The sequence below is a fragment of the Anabrus simplex genome, chromosome 1 (assembly GCF_040414725.1).
Source record: "Anabrus simplex isolate iqAnaSimp1 chromosome 1, ASM4041472v1, whole genome shotgun sequence".
NCBI classification, from domain to species: domain Eukaryota; kingdom Metazoa; phylum Arthropoda; class Insecta; order Orthoptera; family Tettigoniidae; genus Anabrus; species Anabrus simplex.
This window is the reverse complement of record NC_090265.1, coordinates 1,372,327,027-1,372,349,601: the sequence shown is the minus strand read 5'-3', so window position 1 is coordinate 1,372,349,601 and position 22,575 is coordinate 1,372,327,027. Positions and strand designations below refer to the sequence as shown.

The window sequence follows — 22,575 nt, the reverse complement described above, 5'->3', positions numbered from 1 at the left end:
ACTAAGTATCTCCAGGCCTGGGATATAGAAAGTGAAATCAGTCTGCAAACGAATAAATGTAGAAAATCTCCAGGAAGAGGAAATTAGACAGAAGGACATGAATATGATTAGTGAGAAGTTGAGAAGTTTCAAACAGTAGACAGTAAGCAGGTTCAGGGTATAGAAAGTGAATGGGTGGCATACAGGGATGCTGTAGCAGAAACAGCAAGGGAATGCCTAAGAACAACTGTGTGTAAAGATGGGAAAAGGCGAACATCTTGGTGGAATAATGAAGTGAGAGCAGCTTGTAAACGTAAAAAGAAGGCTTATCAGAAATGGCTCCAAACAAGCGCCGAGGCAGACAGAGATTTGTACGTAGATGAAAGAAACAGAGCGAAACAAATAGTTGTTGAATCCAAAAAGCAGTCTTGGGAAGATTTTGGTAATAACCTGGAAAGGCTAGGTCAAGCAGCAGGGAAACCTTTCTGGACAGTAATAAAGAATCTTAGGAAGGGAGGGAAAAAGGAAATGGACAGTGTTTTGAGTAATTCAGGGGAACTCATAATAGATCCCAGGGAATCACTGGAGAGGTGGAGGGAACATTTTGAACATCTTCTCAATGTAAAAGGAAATAATCCTGATGGTGTTTTTTTGCTAGGGGCTTTACGTCGCACCGACACAGATAGGTCTTATGGCGACGACCTGATGGTGTTGCGAACAGCCATGCTCATGGGGAGGAGGAAAATGAATTTGGTGAAATTACGTTTGAGGAAGTGGAAATGATGGTAAATAAACTCCATTGTCTTAAAGCAACAGGAATAGATGACATTAGACCTGAAATGGTTAAGTATAGTGGGAAGGCAGGGATGAAATGGCTTCATAGAGTGGTAAGATTAGCATGAAGTGTTGGTAAGGTACCTTCAGATTGGAGAAAAGCAGTAATTGCACCTATCTATAAGCAAAGGAACAGGAAGGACTGCAACAACTATCGAGGTATGTCATTGATTAGTATACCAGGCAAACTATTCACTGGCATCTTGGAAGGGAGGGTGCGATCAGTCGTTGAGAGGAAGTTGGATGAAAACTAGTGTGTGGTTTTCAGACCACAGAGGGGCTGTCAGGATCAGATTTTCAGTATACGCCAGATAATTGAAAAATGCTACGAGAGGAATAGGCAGTTGTGTTTATGTTTCGTAGATCTAGAGAGAGCATATTACAGGGTACCGAGGGAAAAGATGTTCGCTATACTGGGGGACTGTGGAATTAAAGGTAGATTATGAAAATCAATCAAAGGCATTTATGTTGACAATTGGGCTTCAGTGAGAATTGATGGCAGAATGAGTTCTTGGTTCAGGGTACTTACAGGGGTTAGACAAGGCTGTAATCTTTCACCTTTGCTGTTCGTAGTTTACATGGATCATCTGCTGAAAGACATAAAATGGCAGGGAGGGATTCAGTTAGGTGGAAATGTAGTAAGTAGTCTGGCCTATGCTGACGACTTGGTCTTAATGGCAAATTGTGCCGAAAGCCTACAGTCTAATATCTTGGAACCTGAAAATAGGTGCAATGAGTATGGTATGAAAATTAGCCTCTCGAAGACTAAACTGATGTCAGTAGGTAAGGAATTCAACAGAACTGAATGTCAAATTGGTGATACAAATCTAGAACAGGTCGATAATTTGAAGTATTTAGGTTGTGTGTTCTCCCAGGATGGTAATATAGTAAGTGAGATTGAATCAAGGTGTCGTAAAGCTAATGCAGTGAGCTCGCAGTTGCGATCAGCAGTATTCTGTAAGATGGAAGTCAGCTCTCAGACGAAACTATCTTTACATCGGTCTGTTTTCAGACCAACTTTGCTTTACGGGAGCGATAGCTGGGTGGACTCAAGACATCTTATTCATAAGTTAAAAATAACAGACATGAAAGCAGCAAGAATGATTGCTGGTACAAACAGGAGGGTACTCGGAATGAGGAGATACAGGCTAATTTAGGAATGAACTCGATGGATGAAGCTGTACGCATAAACCAGCTTCGGTGGTGGGTCATGTGAGGCGAATGGAGGAGGATAGGTTACCTAGGAGAATACTGGACTCTGTTATGGAGGTAAGAGAAGTAGAGGTAGACCAAGATGACGATGGTTAGAGTCGGTTTCTAACGATTTAGAGGTAAGAGGTGTAGAACTAAATGAGGTCACAACACTAGTTGCAAATCGAGGATTGTGGCGACGTTTAGTAAATTCACAGAGGTCTGCAGACTGAACGCTGAAAGGCATAACAATCTATAATGATAATGTATGTATGTTTGCTTTACGTCGCACCGACACAGATATGTCTTATGGCGACGATGGGATAGGAAAGGGCTAGGAATGGGAAGGAAGCGGCCGTGGCCTTAATTAAGGTACTGCCCCAGCATTTACCTGGTGTGAAGATGGGAAACCACGGAAAACGATCTTCAGGGCTGCCGGCAGTGGGGTTCGAACCCACTATCTCCCGATTACTGGATACTGGCCGCACTTAAGCGATTGCAGCTATCGAGCTCGGTACTTCTGACTTCATTATATAGATAATAGAGTGCTGGTATTTCACGCATGTTTACTTATACATCCTTGTAAGAAGAAACCGCACGGCTGATGTTAAGGGAGTAATATAGTTTTCCTGTTTATAGGTAGATCTGCTCAAATGAAATGCAATCTGTCAGCTTTAGTGTTGTCTCTTGTTGGCTGGAATCGAACGCGTAATCTGGGTCGGACACCACCACTGATCTCCCGAGGAAGCTAAAAAAAGTGAATGATGGGTACGGCTGAAATTCAAAATTGTTATTTAATAATAATAATAATAATAATAATAATAATAATAATAATAATAATAATAATAATAATAATAATAATAACAACAGTGCAGGCATCTGGTGACATAATGGTGACATAATGAGGATGAAATGAATGTCGTAGACGTGATAAATACACAGTTCCCAAGCCAGGGTAATTAACAGTACGAAGGTTTTAATTCTGAGAATTGAACCGGGGCCATCGGACCAAAGGCAAGTATTCTATCCATTTACCACAAAGCCGGACTTTAATTTGCTAAACCTTAAGCTAACGTCCCTACTGGTCAGGTGCTGAATATTGACGGTAACGGAGGCCAGGGCAGTAGCTTGTAAAGCAGCTTTGACAAAACAGCAGGCTACTCCGTTGACTATTGGCGGCAGCTCAAAACCTCTAGGACTTGACGTTCACTAAACCAAGCATCGAAAAGGGGTAACCTAAGTCTAATGGTAGCCCACGTCTTGATCTCCGCATACGCCACTGGTTTTGAGGAGTTATGGGATGTAAAATCTGTCAATTACAAAGAAAGTCTGAAAATATCGAGTGCAACAGCGTTCCTGCAAATCATTTTGAAACAACTGGTGACGAAATACTGTAACTAGGACTCTCCATAACACGAGAAGTCAAATGTGCCACAAATTTAAAGATGATTTTTAAAAGTGGCGATGAAACTACGTGGCCGTATTTTGATGGTATGAATGTCATCATTCCACGAATGGCCTGCCGGTCAACAACAGAATGTTTGGTAAAATAAACATACATTTCAGTATGCTTAGCTTAGGCTTAATGATTAGTCTATTTTATCTCATTCCTTTAAATCAGAACTCCCCCGCTTCGCCCATGGCGTTACAGCTCTGATGGGCCTTGGCCTCCCAAGAGACTGCTGCTCAGCCCGAAGGCAGATTACGTATCAGCACGTCGAATCCTCTCGACCGTTATACTTGGCTTCTAGACCGAGGCTGCTTTCTTACCGTCAGATAGCTCTTCAACTATGATCACGTAGATTGAGTGGATCCCAAATCAGCCCTCAGATCGAGGTAAAAATCACTGGCATGGTCGCGAGTCGCACCCGTGGCCTCCAAGTGAGAGGCAGGCGCGTTTACCCAAGAGGGCGAGACATGTTTTGAATCATAACACATCAAATATTGTTGCTATCCTAAATTACATGGTAGGTAAGGGTTATTCTGCCCAAAGGCAGGTCCGAACCTCCGCAGAGGTGTTCCTGAGCCGGAGTTTACGTGCGGTAGGGTGGCCAGTTTCTTTCCGCTCCTCCATTCCCTTACCCCCCAACAGCGCGTGCAACCCATCCAACTCCTGACCACGCCCAATGTTGCTTAACTTCGGAGATCTCACGGGATCCGGTGTTTCAACACGGCTACGGCCCTTGGCCTAAATTACATAATAACTGGCAATATAAAGTATTTCTATAGTGCACTTTGTACGCAACAAGGGAGAATTATCACCCCACTTCCACTCCCTTCCCTGAGACACAACAGCGGGCAGCGGGTGATTAGGCGAGGAGTGGCCTCTGTGTTTAAAGTGTTAGTTGCCAAATCAGTGGATATTAGATCCATATTTGTTGTGAGTATTTTTCAAATATATGGATTTGTGAAAGAGGCGACTGCTAAGATGAGGATAACTGATAATAGGTTAATGCGCTCAGGCGCAGCAAATACTGCGAGTTCGTCAATTCGAATCGCGCGCCCGGAGGTAACAAAGTAACCTCATTTTCTTGAAAAGAGAAATTTTCTCCGCCATTTCGATTGTACCATCGTTCTTTATATGATACGAAGAGCATCCCTAATTTTTTTTGACCGTATAAATTGTATGCACTTTGTATATTGCGCCAATTGCAACCTTCCAAACGTTCTGGAGAGTGGCAGAACTCACGAATGAATGAATGAATGAATGAATGAATGAATGAATGAATGAATGAATAAATAAATAAATAAATAAATAAATAAATAAATAAATAAATAAATAAATAAATAAATAAATAAATAAATAAATACATGACATATTAACCTTCAGCTAGTCTCCTCGAAGTCAGTATCTAGCGTCGCGCGGCGAATTCCACCATCGTTACTGCCAATTTTCGTAACCGCCGTTGCTATATTTCGTATCCAATAGCCCATCAGCGGTTATCAAAACGGTGACACTACTGCTGTCGAAGTTCTCTAATCAAGGGAATATAGATTAGGAAGAACTGAGAATTGAACCTGAGATAGCCCGTACGGCTGGTGGTGGTAGCGATGAGTATTGCCTTAGGGAAGTTACAACGTGATCATCCTCTCCTGACTTTAACCCTGGAGAAAAGCGGTCCAGCCCTCACAAGAGTGAGGTAATCGGCAAAAGAAAGGGAAAGTACCTGAAGTAGACCCTCCACATACAGATATAGTTTGATCACCCATACTCTAGTGCAGGGCCTCTCAGGGTGCATGCGCGTGATGCATGCACTGTGCACGGTGCAAAAGACGACTTGGCTTGGTTGACCAGAGTGCAGACCCCCCACTCCTCGATTTGGAGCAATAGCGCTTACTCTCTCTTTCCTTACACCTCTCTCGCTCGCTCCGCCTGTCTCCCTCTCCCCCACTTGCGCTCCAAATCCGGGCTGAGTTGAGCCGAGTATAGCCGAGTAGAGCCGAGCATAGCCGAGTAGCCCAGAGACGAAGCGTTGATCCGAGCCATACCGAGCGGCACCGAGCGGTACCGATGCACAGTGCACGGAGCTCTTGCGCCTCGCTCTGCACGCGTGAGATTTTGGGCGTTTGAGAGGCCCTGCTCTAGTGGGTTCGTTTAGTAATTAAAATTAATCGTGTCAATAATTTAATATTTTGCCGGACCGAATGGCTCAGATGTGTAAAACGTTGGCTTTCTGAGCCCAAAATGGCGAGATCGATCCCAGTACAATACGGCGGTATTTCAAAGTGCTAAGGTATCCTGTGGAACAAAATTCCAGCACCCCGGCGTCTCCAAAAAACAAGTAGTTACTGGAACTTAAAACCAATAACATTATTAGAAAATTAATGTTCTGTCACATTCGTACAGTTTCTCAAATCGTGATCAAAAATCTAATCTTGTGATATAAACAATTCCTTAAGTGCCTGCCAAGAAGACTGCTGTCCAGCCAGGTGTCCTACAGATATTGGAGTATCGCGTGATCAGTATGATGACATCCTCAGCTGTTTGCCTTTCTTAACCACGTTCATTATCACTTATCTGACAGTTCCTTCGATGGCCTCGCGGGGCTAAGAGAACCCCGTTCTAGCTCTCACCTCGACAGGATAGAGGATACTTCCCTCCACGTTGTACTTCCCTTCAAAATATAATCAACATGTCGGGTAGAGAGACTGAGACGGTATAGCGCTGTTTTTCTCAGTCCAAGTTGGTGGGTTCGATTCCGGCTCAGTCCGTGCCTCGTGTCGGTAGTTGTACCGGCACGTAAAAGTTCCAGATGGACAAAATACAAGCACCTAGGCGTTTCTGAAATCCGTAATGTTAGTCGTTGGGATGTAAAATCAATAGTGAAATAAAATTCTTGCACAAGCCACAAATCGAACCCGCGCATTTCGTTTAAGAGAAAGAGGCGCATCCTCTACACAACGGGGCTGGCTAACATCAGAGCTATTTATGACTACTTCTACTGAGGCTGTTTTGTGGTATCGAAGGCTGGACATTGGAGGCTTCGTCAATGAACCGACTGCATTTAAAGATCCCATGGGTAGGTAGTGTCACCAAAGAGGCGGCACTCCCACGTGTCGCAAAATCATGCGAATTCTTTTGGTAACATATTCCAGAATGAAAAATACAACCTGATACACCTGACCACAGAAATTACGAAGAAAGGGAACGTGGACGAGCACGAAGAGGATTATCATGGGCGCAAATTCTCCGACAGTGGTTCAAAATCCTCGATAAGACAACCCGAACATGGGAAGCGCAAAACGGAAATGATTACTCCATGATTGCCATTATTTTTCTATAAGTAAAAGGCACCAGAAAAATAAAAAGACATGCGTATTTTGCCCCAAACTGTTCAATTTCCAATCCCAAATGCAATACACTTTAAATGGATAGAGGAAACAAATACAAAATAAAATACCTCTTAGGTAATTTTAGAAGAGTACTTACCGATAACTTCAGCGCCTTCTCACGTCCAACCTAAGCGTGCCGAGGCAACAAACCGTCACGGAACGTGTCGCTAATTTACCTGTAAATGAAAGAGTTATATTAGCCATCACTTACGGACAAGCGGGAACATAATGTATAATACTGAATGTATTGTTCGGAGGCAGATGTATGAAATAACAAACTATTTAAAATCGGCCTCGGTGGTGGGATCATGTGAGGCGAATGGAGGATAGGTTACCTAATCGACTCGGCCAAAGAGGATAAGAGAAGTACGGGGAAGCCAAGGAGCCGATGTTTAGACACAGTTTATAATGATTCGATGATAAAAGGTGTGAAACGTAACGGGGCCACACAGCCAGATACAAACAGAGGATTGTGGAGGCGTTTATTTAATTCACAGAGGTTTTCAGACTGAATTATGAAAGGCATAACAATCTGTAACGAAGCTGCATGTATTTATTATGTATATTTAGACTACAGTGGCCATTAAAATGTAACATCACGTATAACAACGTCATTATCGGAGACCAATTAATTTCATAGAGTTAAATCTCCTGGCATCCTTGTGTGTTATGAACAATCAGAATAAATGACATAGAAGCGCATTAATTTATGCAATTCAAGTTTTTGTACTACAGGATGAATAATAATTATAAAGAACTACACACTGCTATATCTATCTATCTATCTATCTATCTATCTATCTATCTATCTATCTATCTATCTATCTATCTATCTATATATATATAAAACTAGCAAGATACCCGTGCTTCGCTACGGTATTATACTGAAATTTATAATTGAATAGATATCGATTTATATATAATCCGTCAAAATTCGAGATCTGACTCGTTTTCTGAGAGATTACGGCGAGTTCCCTCCCATTTTTCAATCTTTCTTTCCAGCAATCGATTTCGTACTTCCCGGGCTAGGACCATGTATTCCACCCGGTCAGTTCGGTCCCTAAAAGTTTGCCATCTTTTCCTATAAGCATTTTTAACATGGATCAAATTCTTGAGGAGATTCGGCGTGGTGTCTTCTTGGGTGCCTTGGCAGTACTGAACCCGCGGCCGGACTGCATTTGTAGTCATTACCCGTCCAGACCCGTTTCCAGCGCGGTCCGCACATTTGACGACGATCCAGAATATTATTATTATTATTATTATTATTATTATTATTATTATTATTATTATTATTATTATTATTATTATTATTATAGATGTTCTGGACCCCACAGCAAGATGGAAGACCGCTAATTGGCGGTAAATTCCATCTGGTGCCATTGTCATTTTTGACATTGTGACCAGCACCATTGTCGCGCGTAGGCAAGTACGCGGAATTTCTGGCGATACGAATGACATACTTCCGTGCATTATTGACCTTATTATAGAGGTGAACAATTGGACAGTCAATCTCATTCCTATCGTTTATTTCAAATGTTTTTAATTTTTATTTGTATGCCAGGAGAATCTACTGTAATCAAAGAACGTTCTCCGAAGGAAAAGATGGCTCTTGAAAACGAACCCAGGAAAGATTAAAAATGATCGGTTTATGCTCAGAGTAAGTACATCGAAAATCCACAGCCTGTTTCCAGTCATTCGACACGGTCAGGAATGGAATGAATATACAGTAAAATCAATTGGTCTAACCTCCTTTTACACCCCACCGTCGTTAGTTTCATTCCCCCACCGCAAAAAAGAAAAGAAGGCGTGTTTCTTTATGTTTAAAAGAGATTCCAAACTCCAATGTTCACGTCTATAACCTTCAGTTTTGAGATATAAGTATCCCCATAAAAATAATTCACTATTTTCATATCTTTCACACTCCCCCCTCCCCTAAGTGAATTTTCCTGCAACAAACTCGTTTCTTTAAATGTAAAGTATCTTCTAAATACCAATTATCACGACTCTAACTTCTTCAGTTTTTGATTTATGTGTCCTCATGAAAGGAACTCAACTCCTTTTCACTCCCGCCCCCTCCAAGATTATTCCCCCCCAAAACGCGTTTTTCTTTGATTTTAAAGAAGATCCAAATACAAATTTTCACGCCTGTAACAAATATAGTTTTTATTAGATGTAAGTATTCTCATACAATTAAGTCTATTAATTCTTCAATAATTTCACCCCACCCCCTCATTGGATTTTCGGAAATTACGCGTTTCTTTACTTTTTAAAGCAGATTCAAAACATCAAATTTCACGTCTGTAACATCTTCATTTTTGAGATATCAGTAGCCTAATTAAAATAAATCAACACTCTCTTCAGTCAATTTTAGCCCCCCCCCCCCTTCCACCCAAGTGGTATTTCCGAAAACTAAAAATACATGTTTCTTTATTTTTAATAAGATAAAAAATACAATTTTTCAATTCTGTAACATGTTAACTTTTTTGAGATATACTGTAGAAATTCTCATTTTAAAATTTCACCACTTTTAGTTCCCCTTAAGTGGAGTTTCCAAATACAAATCACCTATGTTTCTTTACATTTACAGGAGATTCTAAATACACACTTTTTACATCTGCAACAATTTACGTTTCTCAGATATTCTGTAGATATAGTCTTTCAAAAAATTCACCCCAATTTGTCACTCCTGTTCAACCGCCATTAATTGGATTTACCAAAAGCAAAAAAATACGTGTGTCTTTGTTTTTAAAGGAGATCCCATATACAAATTTTCAGTTCTGTAATATCTTCAGTTCCTGAGATATATGTATCCTCATTAAAGACATTCAACCTATTATTCACCCTTTTAAACCCATCCTATTGGGATTTACAGAAAAGAAAAAAATACGTTTTCCTTCATTTTTAAGGGAGATTCTAAATACCAATTTTTACATCTGTAAACTTTTAAAGTTTTAATATGTAGACACACTTATTTTAAAAATTCACCCCCCTTTTCACCCCCCATATTTGGATTTTCCAAAAACGAAAAAATACCTGCTTCTTTAGTTTTAAAGTAGATCCCAAATACCAATTTTCAGGTCTGTAATATCTCCAGGTACTGAAATATAATTAGCCTCATTAAAGGCATTCAACCTTTTTTTCACCCTTTTCCACCCTTCCTATTGGGATTTTCCGAAAACAAAAAATACATGTTTCTTTATTTTTAAAGGAGATTCTAAATACCAATTTTTACATCTATAAACTTTAAACGTTTTGAGATATAGATACACTCATTTTAAAAATTCGCCCTCTTTTCACCCCCCTCCCCATTAATTGGATTTTCCGAAACTAAAAAAATACGTGTTTCTTTATTTTTAAAGGAGATTCCAAACACCAGTTTTCAGGTCTGTAATATCTTCAGGTTCTGAAATATAAGTAGCTACATAAAGGCATTCAACCCGTTTTTCACCCTTTTCCACCCTTCCTATTGGGATTTTCCGAAAACAAAAAAATATGTGTTTCTTTATTTTTAAAGGAGATTCTAAATACCAAATTTTACATCTATAATCTTTAAAAGTTTTGAGATATAGATTCACTCATTTTAAAATTTCACCCCCTTTTCAGCCCCACCATGAATTGTAGTTTCCAAAAACAAAAAAATACGTGTTTCTTTATTTTTAAAGGAGATCCCAAACACCAATTTTCAGGTCTGTAATATCTTCAGTTTCTGAGATATAAGCATTCTCTTTAAAGGCATTCAACCCCTTTTTCACCTCTTTTTACCCCTCCTATTGGGATTTACCGAAAACAAAGAAATACGTGTTTCTTTATTTTTAATGAACATTCTAAATACCAATTTTTACATCTGTAAACTTTAAAAGTTTTGAGATATAGATGCACTCATTTAAAAAATTCACCCCCCCCTTTTCACCCTCCTATTAATTGGATTTTCCAAAAACAAAAAAATACGTGTTTCTTAATTTTTAAAAGCGAACAAAAGTTCCAATTTTCAGGTCTGTAATGTCTGCGGTTTTTGAGATATAAGTACCGGTATCCTGATTAAATGTCATTCAACCCCTTTTTTACCCTCTTTCACCCATCCTATTTGGATTTTCTGAAAATAAAAAAATACGGGTTTTCTTATTTTTAAAGAAGATTCTAAATACCAATTTTCACATGTGTAAACTTTTAAAGTTTTGAGATATAGATACACTCATTTTAAAATTTCACGCCCCCTTTTTAGCCACTTAGCGACGGAATATCCAAAAATCCTCTCTTAGCGAGCACCTACATCTTAATATGAATATATCCTCAAAATTTCATTCATTTATGTCCAGTAGTTTTGGCTCGGCGATGATGAATCAGTCAGTCAGTCAGTCAGTCAGTCAGTCAGTCAGTCAGTCAGTCAGTCAGTCAGTCAGTCAGTCAGTCAGGACAAGTTACTTTATATATATAGACTAGCTGATGTACCCGTGCTTCGCTACGGGATTCTCAGAAAGACTGACTTTGTGGTTTTCCTAACTGAAATCAACATAGGTCATTACAAAAACGTAAGTATGAATGTAGCGATTAAAAGCAATGCTATCATATAAAATACTCGATCAAATGGAAAGCCGCACGTTTTATCACTTTTAACGAACAGTGCTGCGGTTATATTGCGGTGCCAATCTAATAGTCCGAAGTTCCACAACTGGGATGACCAGGCCGCAGATTGCCATGAACACTCATCTGCCATTATTCCGCTAAATATGCACACTGTTCGTTCCAATCAGTGCCTCAGAGTAGGGATTGAATAGCCCGAATGCTATGATGATCCAGTGTGTTACGTACCAGTAGTATCAGAAAATGTATAAACCAGGGGAATGGCATGCTAAAGAAGAAAGTTATCTAACTCCCCAGCTACTTCCCATCAATATTCAGGCAGGCTGTTACACTCTGTACGACTGGGCGAGTTGACCGTGTGGTTAGCGGTGCGCAGCTGTGAGCTTGCATCCGAGAGATAGTGGATTCGAACCCCATTGTCGGCAGCGCTGAAGATGGTATTCCGTGGTTTTGCACTTTCACATCAGTCAAATGCTGGGCCTGTACCTTAATTAAGGCCTAAGGCACTCCTAGCCCTTTCCTACCCCCTCGTCGCCATAAAACCTATCTTTGTCGGTGCGACGTAAATCAAATAAAAAATACTATGTACGCAGCAGTAATCCTATCTACCGGAGATGAGGGGTCACAGAAGACACAAAGCACATCACGCCAAACAATGGTCAATGTAATGTTATTGTTATTTCAATGTTGTGAGCTTTCTATATTGTAGGCCTACACATTTAGTTTTCTTTCTACTCTGTGATTTGTAAAATATTTTTTACCGTAAACTGTAGTTTCCTATTCTCCGACTTTACATCCCGATTTTCATTAAATACTGTTTACCCATTTTCTCGTTACTCGGCGCTGATAGGGACTTAGTAACAAAAATCCAAATTTATGAATATCTTTGTGATCATAGCCAGTTACGGTAACAATGTATAAGACATGAATAATAGGAAATTTAATACTGTATAACCTTAGTTATGTAGCATTCATCGATTACACCTCTAATAAGAAATATTTGAGAATTACATTTTAGGCCTTCCCCTAAACTACCATTTCACTCAGCGTGAATAAAATAATTTACAGCCTAGACTATAGCGACTTATTTCCTAAATTTGCATACCGATTTTCGTCACGATAGGACTACTAATAACAATATTTGAGAATTAAATTTTAGGCCTTCCCCTAAACTACCATTTTGCTCAGCGTGAATACGATCATTGACAGCCTAGATTGTAGCAATTTATTCCCCAACTTTGCATACCCATTTTCTTTAAAATACGACCACTAATAGCATAAATAGTTGAGAATTCAATTTTAGGCCTTCCCCTAAAGTACCATTTCAGTCAGCGTGAGTAAAATATTTTATAGCCTAGATTGTAGAGGCTCATACCCTGACTTCACATACCGATTTTCATTAAATTCTCTTCAACAGTTTTCTCGTGATGCGTGTACATACATACATACATACAGACAGACAGAAATTACGGAAAAGTAAAAAGTGCATTTTCTTGTTACTATGGACATGACCGATACAGAAATACCATTATTTTCAAATTCTGAGCAATGTACAGACAAAACTCTTATTTTATATATATAGATAACTTGTCCTGACTGACTGACTGATTCATCATCGCCGAGCCTAAACTACTGGCCATAAAGAAATGAAATTTTAAACATAGATTCATACTAAGATGTAGGTGCTCGTTAAGAGAGGATTTTTGGATATTCCTTCACTAAGGGGGTGAAAAGGGGGCTGAAATTTTAAAATGAGTGTATCAATATCTCAAAACTTTAAAAGTTTACAGATGTAAAAATTGGTATTTAGAATCTTCTTTAAAAATAAGGAAACACGTATTTTTTTATTTTCAGAAAATCCCAATAGGAGGGGTAAAAAACAGTGAAAAGAGTTGAATGCCTTTAATCAGGATACCGGTACCTATATCTCAGAAACTGAAGATATTCCAGACCTGAAAATTGGTATTTTTGATTTCTTTTAAAAATAAAGAAACACGTATTTTTTGTTTTTGGAAAATCCAATTAATGGGAGGGTGAAAACGGGGGTGAAGTTTTAAAATGAGTGCATCTATATCTCAAAACTTGGAAAGTTTACAGATGTAGAAATTGGTATTTAGAATCTCTTTTAAAAATAAAGAAACATGTATTTTTTTGTTTTCGGAAAATCCCAATAGGAAAGGTGGAAAAGGGTGAACAAGGGGTTGAATGCCTATAATGAGGCTACTTATATTTCAGAAACTGAAGATATTACAGACCTGAAAATTGGTGTTTGGGATCTACTTTAAAAACAAAGAAACACGCATTTTTTGTTTTTGGAAAATCCAATTAATGGGGGGGGGGTGAAGAGGGGGTGAATTTTTAAAATGAGTGTATCTATATCTCAAAACTTTTAAAGTTTATAGATGTAAAAATGAAATGGCGTATGGCTTTTAGTGCCGAGAGTGTCCGAGGACATGTTCGGCTCGCCAGGTGCAGGTCTTTCGATTTGACACCCGTAGGTGACCTGCGCGTCGTGATGAGGATGAAATGATGATGAAGACGACACATACACCCAGCCCCAGTGCCAGTGAAATTAACCAATGATGGTTAAAATTCCCGACCCTGCCGGGAATCGAACCCGGGACCCCTGTGACCAAAGGCCAGCACGCTAACCATTTAGCTATGGAGCCGGACTTTATAGATGTAAAAATTGGTATTTAGAATCTCCTTTAAAAATAAAGAAACACGTATTTTTTTTGTTTTCGGAAAATCCCAATACGAGGGGTCAAAAGGGGGTGAAAATGGGTTGAATGCCTTTAATGAGGATACTTATATCTCAGAAACTGAAGATACTACAGACCTGAAAATTGGTGTTTGGGATCTACTTTAAAAATTAAGAAAAACGTATTTTTTGTTTTTGGAAAATCCAATTAATGGGGGTAAAAAGGGGGTGAATTTTTTAAATGAGTGTATTTATATCTCAAAACTTTTAAAGTTTATAAATGTAAAAATTGGTATTTAGAATCTTCTTTAAAAATAAAGAGACACGTATTTTTTTTGTTTTCGGAAAATCCCAATAGGAAAGGTGGAAAAGGGTGAACAAGGGGTTGAATGCCTTTAATGAGGCTACTTATATTTCAGAACCTGAAGATATTAAAGACCTGAAAATTGGTGTTTGGGATCTAATTTAAAAATAAAGAAAAACGTTTTTTTGTTTTAGGAAAATCCAATTAATGGGGGGTGAGAAGGGGGTGAATTTTTTAAATGAGTGTATCTATATCTCAAAACTTGTAAAGTTTGTAGATGTAAAAATTGGTATTTAGAATATCCTTAAAAAATAAAGAAACACGCATTTTTTGTTTTCGGAAAATCCAAATAGGAGGGGTGTAAAAGGGTGAATAATGGGTTGAATGACTTTAATAAGGATACATATCTCTCAGAAACTGAAGATATTACAGAACTGAAAATGTGTATATGGGATCTCCTTTAAAAATAAAGAAGCACGTATTTTATGTTTTTGGAAAATACAATTAATGGCGTTAAACAGGAGTGACAAATTGGGGTAAATTTTTCGAATATCTAAGAAACGTAAAATGTTACAGACTTAAAAAGTGGGTATTTGGAATTTCCTGTAAATGTAAAGAAACATAGGCGATTTGTTTCTGGAAACTCTACTTAACGGGAAATAAAAAGGGGTGAAATTTTGAAATGAGAAGTAATACAGTATATCTCAAAAAACTTAACATGTTACAGAAATGAAAAATTGTATTTTTAATCTCTATTAAAAATAAAGAAACGCGTATTTTTTAGTTTTAGGAAATACCACTTGGGTGGAGAGTGGGAGGGGGGCAAAAGTGACTGAAAATGGTGTTGATTTCTTTTAATTAGGCTATTGATATCTCAAAAATGAAGATGTTACAGACGTGAAATTTGATATTTGGAATCTGCTTTAAAAGTAAAGAAACACGTATTCTCGGAAAATCATTTGAAGTGGGGGGGGGGGGGGGGTGAAAGAATTGAAAATAGATTGACTTAATTGTATGAGAATACATACATCTAATAAAAACTTAAGGTGTTACAAACGTGAAAATTGGTATTTGTATCTCCTTTAAAACAAAGGAAAACGCGTTTGGGGGGGGGGACCATCTTGGGGGGCGGGAGTGAAAAGGAGTTGAATTCCTTTCATGAGGACACATGAATAAAAAACTGAAGAAGTTAGAGTCGTGATAATTGGTATTTAGAAGATCCTTTACTATTACAGGAACAACTATTTTTGTCGGTAAATTCACTTGTGAGGGTGGTGGTGGTGGTGGTGGTGGTGGGGGGGGAAGAGTGTGAAAGGAAGTGATAAAAGAATTATTTTTATGGGGATACTTATACCTCAAAACTGAAGGTAACAGATGTGAACATTGGTGTTTGGAATCTCCTTTAAACATAAAGAAACACTCCTTCTTTTAATTTGTTTTTTTTGAGGAGGGGGGGGGGGTTAATAAACTTAACGGCGGTGGGGTGTAAAAGGAGGTGAGACCAATTTATTTTACTGTTCATAATGTAGTTATAAGGAGCCTCCGTTGATCAGGCGGCAGCGCGCCGGCCTCTCACAACTGGGTTCCGTGGTTCAAATCCCGGTCACACCATGTGATATTCGTGCTGGACAAAACGGAGGCGGGACAGGTTTTCCTCCATATACTCCGGTTTTCCCTGTCATCATTCATTCCAGCAACACTGTCCAATATTACATTTCATTTGTCATTCATCGATCATTGCCCCAGAGGAGTGCTCCGGCAGCCAACACAGTTCCTATTGTCGCCGCTAGATGGGGCTTTATTCATTACATTCCTGACCCTGTCGAATGACTGGAAACAGGCTGTAGATTTTCGATGTACTTATTCTGATTATAAACCGATCATTTTTAATCTTTCCTGGGTTCGTTTTCAACAGCCATTTTTTTCCTTCGGAGAACGTTTTTAGATTACAGTAGATTCTCCTGGCATATAAATAAAACTTTAAACACTTTTGAAATAAACGATGTCCGCCTCTGTGGTGTAGTGGTTAGCGTGATTAGCTGCCACCCCCGGAGGCCCGGGTTCGATTCCCGGCTCTGCCACGAAATTTGAAAAGTGGTACGAGGGCTGGAACGGGGTCCACTCAGCCTCGGAAGGTCAACTGAGTAGAGGTGGGTTCGATTCCCACCTCAGCCATCCTGGAAGTGGTTTTCCGTGGTTTCCCACTTCTCCTCCAGGCGAATGCCGGGATGGTACCTAACTTAAGGCCACGGCCGCTTCCTTCCCTCTTCCTTGCCTACCCCTTCCAATCTTCCCAACCCTCCACAAGGCCACTATTCAGCATAGCAGGTGAGGACGCCTGGGCGAGGTACTGGTCATACTCCCCAGTTGTATCCCCCGACCAAGAGTCTGAAGCTCCAGGACACTGCCCTTGAGGCGGTAGAGGTGGGATCCCTCGCTAAGTCCGAGGGAAAAACCGAACCTGGAGGGTAAACAGATGATGATGATGATGATGATGATGAAATAAACGATAAGAATGCGATTGGCCGTCAAATTGTTCACCTCTATAATTAGGTCAATAATGCACGGAAGTATGTCATTTGTATCTCCAGAAATCCCGCAACCTTGATCCATATTAAAAATGCTTATAGGAAAAGATGGCAAAGATTTAGGGACCCAACTGACCGGGTGGAATACCTGGACATAGCCTTGGAAGTACGAAATCGATTGCTGGAAAGAAAGAGTGAAAAATGGGAGGAAACTTGCCGTAATCTATTAGAAAACGAGTTAGATCGCGAATTTTGCGGATTCTCTCAGAAAACGAATCAGATCGCGAATTTCGGCGGATTTTATATAAAACAATAAGCATTCAGTTATACATTTCAGTATAATACCGTAGCGAAGCACGAGTATCTTGCTAGTCACGGATAAAATTACGATCATTCGTCTTAAAATGTATGCAGTTACATAGACACTACGGAAAAGACCACACAGTATCTCACAGACAATGCCCGAATTTGATTAGTGAAGGAGATTTTTTTTTGCTAGCGGCTTTACGTCGCACCGACACAGATAGGTCTTATGGCGACGATGGGATAGGAAAGGCTTAGGAGTTGGAAGGAAGCGGCCGTGGCCTTAATTAAGGTACAGCCCCAGCATTTGCCTGGTGTGAAAATGGGAAACCACGGAAAACCATCTTCAGGGCTGCCGATAGTGGGATTCGAACCTACTATCTCCCGGATGCAAGCTCACAGCCGCGCGCCTCTACGCGCACGGCCAACTCGCCCGGTTAGTGAAGGAGATAGGGTCCTAAGTACCTTATCTGTCTTGTGGTGTTTGACGGTGCTCAAACACAGTCGCCAGATTTACTGAAGCGTAAACAACTGGACAAGACATCGACATCCCAACTTTTCCTAAAATCTCTAGCAAATATTATACACTGGCGGAATGCAATTTACGCTAAGCAATTGCCTAGGTAACATATTTATCTTACTTAAGTCACAGCTTTTTGTTAGTGGCTTTACCTCGCACCGACACAGATAGGTCTTATAGCGACGATGGGATAGAAAAGGCCTAGGAGTTGAAAGGAAGCGGCCGTGGCCTTAATTAAGGTACAGCCTCAGCATTTGCCTGGTTTGAAAATGGGAAACCACAAAAAACCATCTTCAGGGCTGCCGCCAGTGGGATTCGAACCCACTCCTCCTGGATGCAAGCTCACAGCAGCACACCCCTAACCGCACGGCCAACTCGTCCGGCGGTTCAAGTATGCGTGAGAAGATATATGACATGATGGTGCATTATTAACCGTTGTAGTCGCCAAGATTTTGAATACAAGCTTGCAAGCGTGCATGTATTGTGTCGAATAGATGGAGTTCCACGGCTGTTGCACTTGGTCAGTCCAATCAGCAACGGTTAATGCTGGTATAGGATGACGTTGGATTTGTCGTCCCATAATGTCCCGTACGTGCTCAATGGGCGAAATGTGTGGTGATCTCGCAGGCCAAGGAAACTGGTCGACACAGTACGATGGGTGACAGCGGCGGTGTGAGACGCTGATGGAAAATACCCCCTAATTACTGCGAACGAATGGCAGCACAGCCGGTTCAATCACCGGTTTGATGTAAATCCATTGTCAAGTTTCTTGACATAACTACTGCTCCTGCTGTGAAAGGAAATCGCTCCCCAGATTATTACTCCTGATGTAGGTCCAGTGTGTCGACGCCGCAGACTGTTTGGTTCCAAGCGCTCACCTGGCCTCCTCCTTACCAACCTACGGCCATCACTGGCACCAAGACAGAAACGGCTGATGTCGCAGATGGCAGTGATTCGGAGTTAGTGGCATGAACGCTATAGGACGTGTGCGTCAAGTATTAATCGATTTGTTATAGTTCGCTGAGTCACTCTGGTGTCAACTGAAGCCCTACTGGCTGTTGCAGATGCAGTGCAATCCACCACAGCCTTGCGGCGAATACGACTGTCTTCCCTCTCGATAGTGGCCCGTATGCTGACGGACTTTGGTCTTCTTAAGACAGTGCCTTCCCGTGACCATTGTAGTCAAAACCGATGCACTGTAGACACATCCCTGCCAAGTCTTTCTGTAATATCGCGGAAAGAACGTCCACTTTCTCGTAGCCCTATCGCACGGCCTGTTTCGAACTCAGTAAGCTGGTGATACTTACTTCGTCTCGTTAAAGGCATGTTTGTCTCACACCTACCCCACAGCGTCAACAGCGGACGATGGCTAACGCTCACAACGTGTACAGTGGGTATTTAAAGGAAACTACTGTAGCTTTGTAAGGTCATTTTGGCGCTACTAGCACCACTCTTCGTCGAATAGCGCGCAAATTTGAATAAGAGCCATCTTTCCGATTTGCAAACAAGTCTCCCGAATTTCGTTTATCTAGCGCAATTTCTTCTTGGTGTTGGGATTTCATTTTTGTCAATGTATATCACAATATAGGCCTATTATTAAATAATAATATTAAGAATAATATTAATAATAAATTCGATTACTTCTGGATAAAGATGACCACTATAATATGGATCAAGGAAACGCGGAAAGATATGGAAAGGTGAAACAACTTGGAGGTTCAAATTTTAGACAGAAATAAATTTAGGAACGGAGTGAAATATCTGGAAGGGTATCAAGCCGAAGGAAGAACTAAGAAGACCGGAAGAACATCGAGAGGTGAACAATGGAAACATTCCAGCGAACGCATGAAGGAATATTGGACACAAAGGAAACTCCATACAAAGGTAAAGAAATTAGGTCCTCGGTGGTCAAATCACTAATAATAACAATAAACCCCGAAACAAACCCCATGACACAACAGCCCCGAAAGGCCACGGCATACCAAGCGACTGCTGCTCAGCTTGAAGGTCTGCAGATTACGAGGTATCGTGTGGTCAGCAAGACGGATCCTCTCGGCCGTTATTCTTGCCTTTCTAGACCGGGGCTACCATCTCACCGTCAGATAGCTCTTCAATTGTAATCACGTAGGCTGAGTGGACCTCGAAACAGCCCTCAGATGCAGAGAAAAATCCCTGACCTGGTCGGCAATCGAACGCGGGGCTTTCGTCCGCAGCTCTGAAAATGGTTTTCCGTGGTTTCCCTTTTTTCACACCTCTACCATAATTATGACTACGGTCGCTCCCTTATTATTATTATTATTATTATTATTATTATTATTATTATTGTACCGGGGTACACCTTCTCCGTCCCGTTGAACTGCGCGCCTTCTAGAAGGCCATCTGTGATAGGAATCTCGAACTAATGTAACTCAAGGTACTTTGACCTCAACCATTAGATATCTCTACTATCGGCCTATGTGCCCCCTCTGGCGGGATTAAGAATAATTAATTCATAATGGAATTTTCAATCTTCAAAGTTTGTAAACCTTAAGTTTTTGTATATTGTTGTTTTTAATGTGTTAAAGTTGTCAACACTCCTACAGCTTCCTTCTTCCTTAGTTATTAACCAATCAGGAATTTTGTGTATATTTCTCTAGCCAATTAAATTTGGAGGTGTGTACAGGCATTTTGCCTATTTCAAGAGAGTTCTGGAATTTTCCCCTCTGAGATGCTATAAAAGCCGTATTGGAAGTCCCACCGGACTACAGGGTCTACCAGATCGCGACAGCTCTGGAAGCTCTTCTACCCAGCATACCAGCAGGACGCGACCACCACGACGCAACCACCACCCTGCGGCTCCTCTCAGCCTGGGAGCACTTGGACCATGCACAACGCAAATACGCCTTCAACAGGGCGAATCTCTTATACATCGCCCTCTCCAGGGGATGGCAAGCAGCTATACAACTCGACCAGGCCACCGGCGACGAAGTGGCCTTGCTCCCACAAGGCTTCCAATTCCAGCCTCTTCCGAGGTTACCGGTCAGCCGCGCCCCAGCAACTCGGGGGAGGGGCCGGGACGGACGGGGCGGAAGAGGTCGAGGGACAGCAGCTGCCACAGTGGCAGCAGCACCTCAACAATAGACAAGGCGACAGTCTCCTCTCCTCCGACTCCATTCCCCCGGGGACGGAGGAGCCCACTACCAGCGCCAACAACCAGCGACAGGGACAGCCCATTGCCAGGCCTTCCCAGGATTCGGCGCCGAGCACCCAAGGGACGACGACCCAGCAGACGCAGCCCAAGGAAGTCAGCGGGACAGCGACGGGTCCCCTAGGCGAAGTCACCCTCATTTGTGCCTTTCTATGTCTCATATTCTTATCTATAGGGTTATGGTGTTTCTTTATATTTCGTCTCTTTTATGCCTAATTTTTTCTACTTTGTAGCCTTTATATATATATATATATATGTGTGTTTTATGTAGCCTGTCTATTGTATGTATATTATAATAAACAGCACGGTGAAACCACCCTTCAGGGGTTTCACGGCTCGATAGCCTCTTGCCCCAGCGCGGCTGCGCCAGTGCTTTTTCCCCCTTACACGCGCCAAGCCAATCGGCTATAAAAGGCGAGGGGGGAGAAGCTCTGGATCAGTCGCAAAGCTGGGACAGGAGGCAGAGCCAACTAACGAAGTCAGGTGCGGAACGTCGGGCAATCCCACGCACCAACCCAGCACAGATCATCGGAGAATGTCCGCCGGTTCATCACGACAAACGACATTATCCTACAGAGTGATAAAGAAGCGACCCATCTCCAAAGACAGATCTCAACAAGCCTCCTCAACAACGATACCGTCAGCAATCACCGTTACACCTCTACTCATCAGACGGAACGTTACCATGTTACCACGTTACCCTCGCCTTTTATAGCCGATTGGCTTGGCGCGTGTAAGGGGGAAAAAGCACAGGCGCAGTTGTGGCGACCCATCCCCTCCGCTGGCTGCTTGCAGACTGACGGTCCTCCTCGGGACGCACCGGCCTTTATAGGAGGTCCGGATGCGTGTGTAGGTAATGCAGCACTTCCCGAGAAGGAGCGTCAGCCGGGTTAGCCGCGGAGGCGATGGGTGACCACGAGAGGGTAACACCCCTCTCCATTGCTAACTTTATTAACTTTATATACAGAACAAATATGTACAGTAATCTATGCAAGACTGGGCCCCTGCCCGTGCGTAACGTCCACAATGCCACTGTGCTGTCCGTGTAGATCCTGATGTGAGCTGGTCCTGGTGGGAGGTCCTCAATTGCCCAGATAGCCGCCATAAGGGCCGCTGCGGTCTCAGGAGTATGTATGTTCACGGGTTGGGCGAAGGCCTGTGCCCAACCCTGGTTGTAGGCTGGAGCCACCGCTGCGATGGACTGAGGCGTGGCGTCGGAGAACACTTCAAGGTCGACAGGAAGCTGGGTGAGCGTTCGTGGAGTAGCCATGTATTCTGGAGTGAGGAGCACTCGAACCCAGAAGGGCTCTGCACTGAGGATGTGTTTGGGAAGGAATAGTGGCCATCCCATAACATAAGATAGCCATGAAAAGTATCCCGCTGTCTGTTGGCGTCCCTTGTCGTCCGTTGTGGCGATACACTTGATGAGCTGGCTGGCACGCTGCTGCGTAGCGTGATACACTTGATGAGCTGGCTGGCACGCTGCTGCGTAGCGTGATGTAAAGAGATTTCCTGTGCAGGAATGTCGATGGTAACCCCTAGGTAGGTCAATATCGGCTGGGGTGTGAGTGTGGACTTCCTCTTGTTGACTGTAATGCCCAGGATAACCTCCAA

The 22,575-nt window shown here is 41.7% G+C and overlaps 1 long non-coding RNA gene across 1 annotated transcript in view; it reads right to left on the bottom strand.

Annotated features, from left to right (window-relative positions):
- Positions 1-22,575, bottom strand: part of LOC137497029 (uncharacterized) — a 303,676-nt gene that overhangs the window by 158,936 nt on the left and 122,165 nt on the right. Inside the window, exon 2 of the long non-coding RNA XR_011017617.1 lies at positions 6,935-7,013. This is a non-coding gene — a long non-coding RNA (uncharacterized lncRNA). The remainder of the gene's footprint in view (positions 1-6,934; positions 7,014-22,575) is intronic.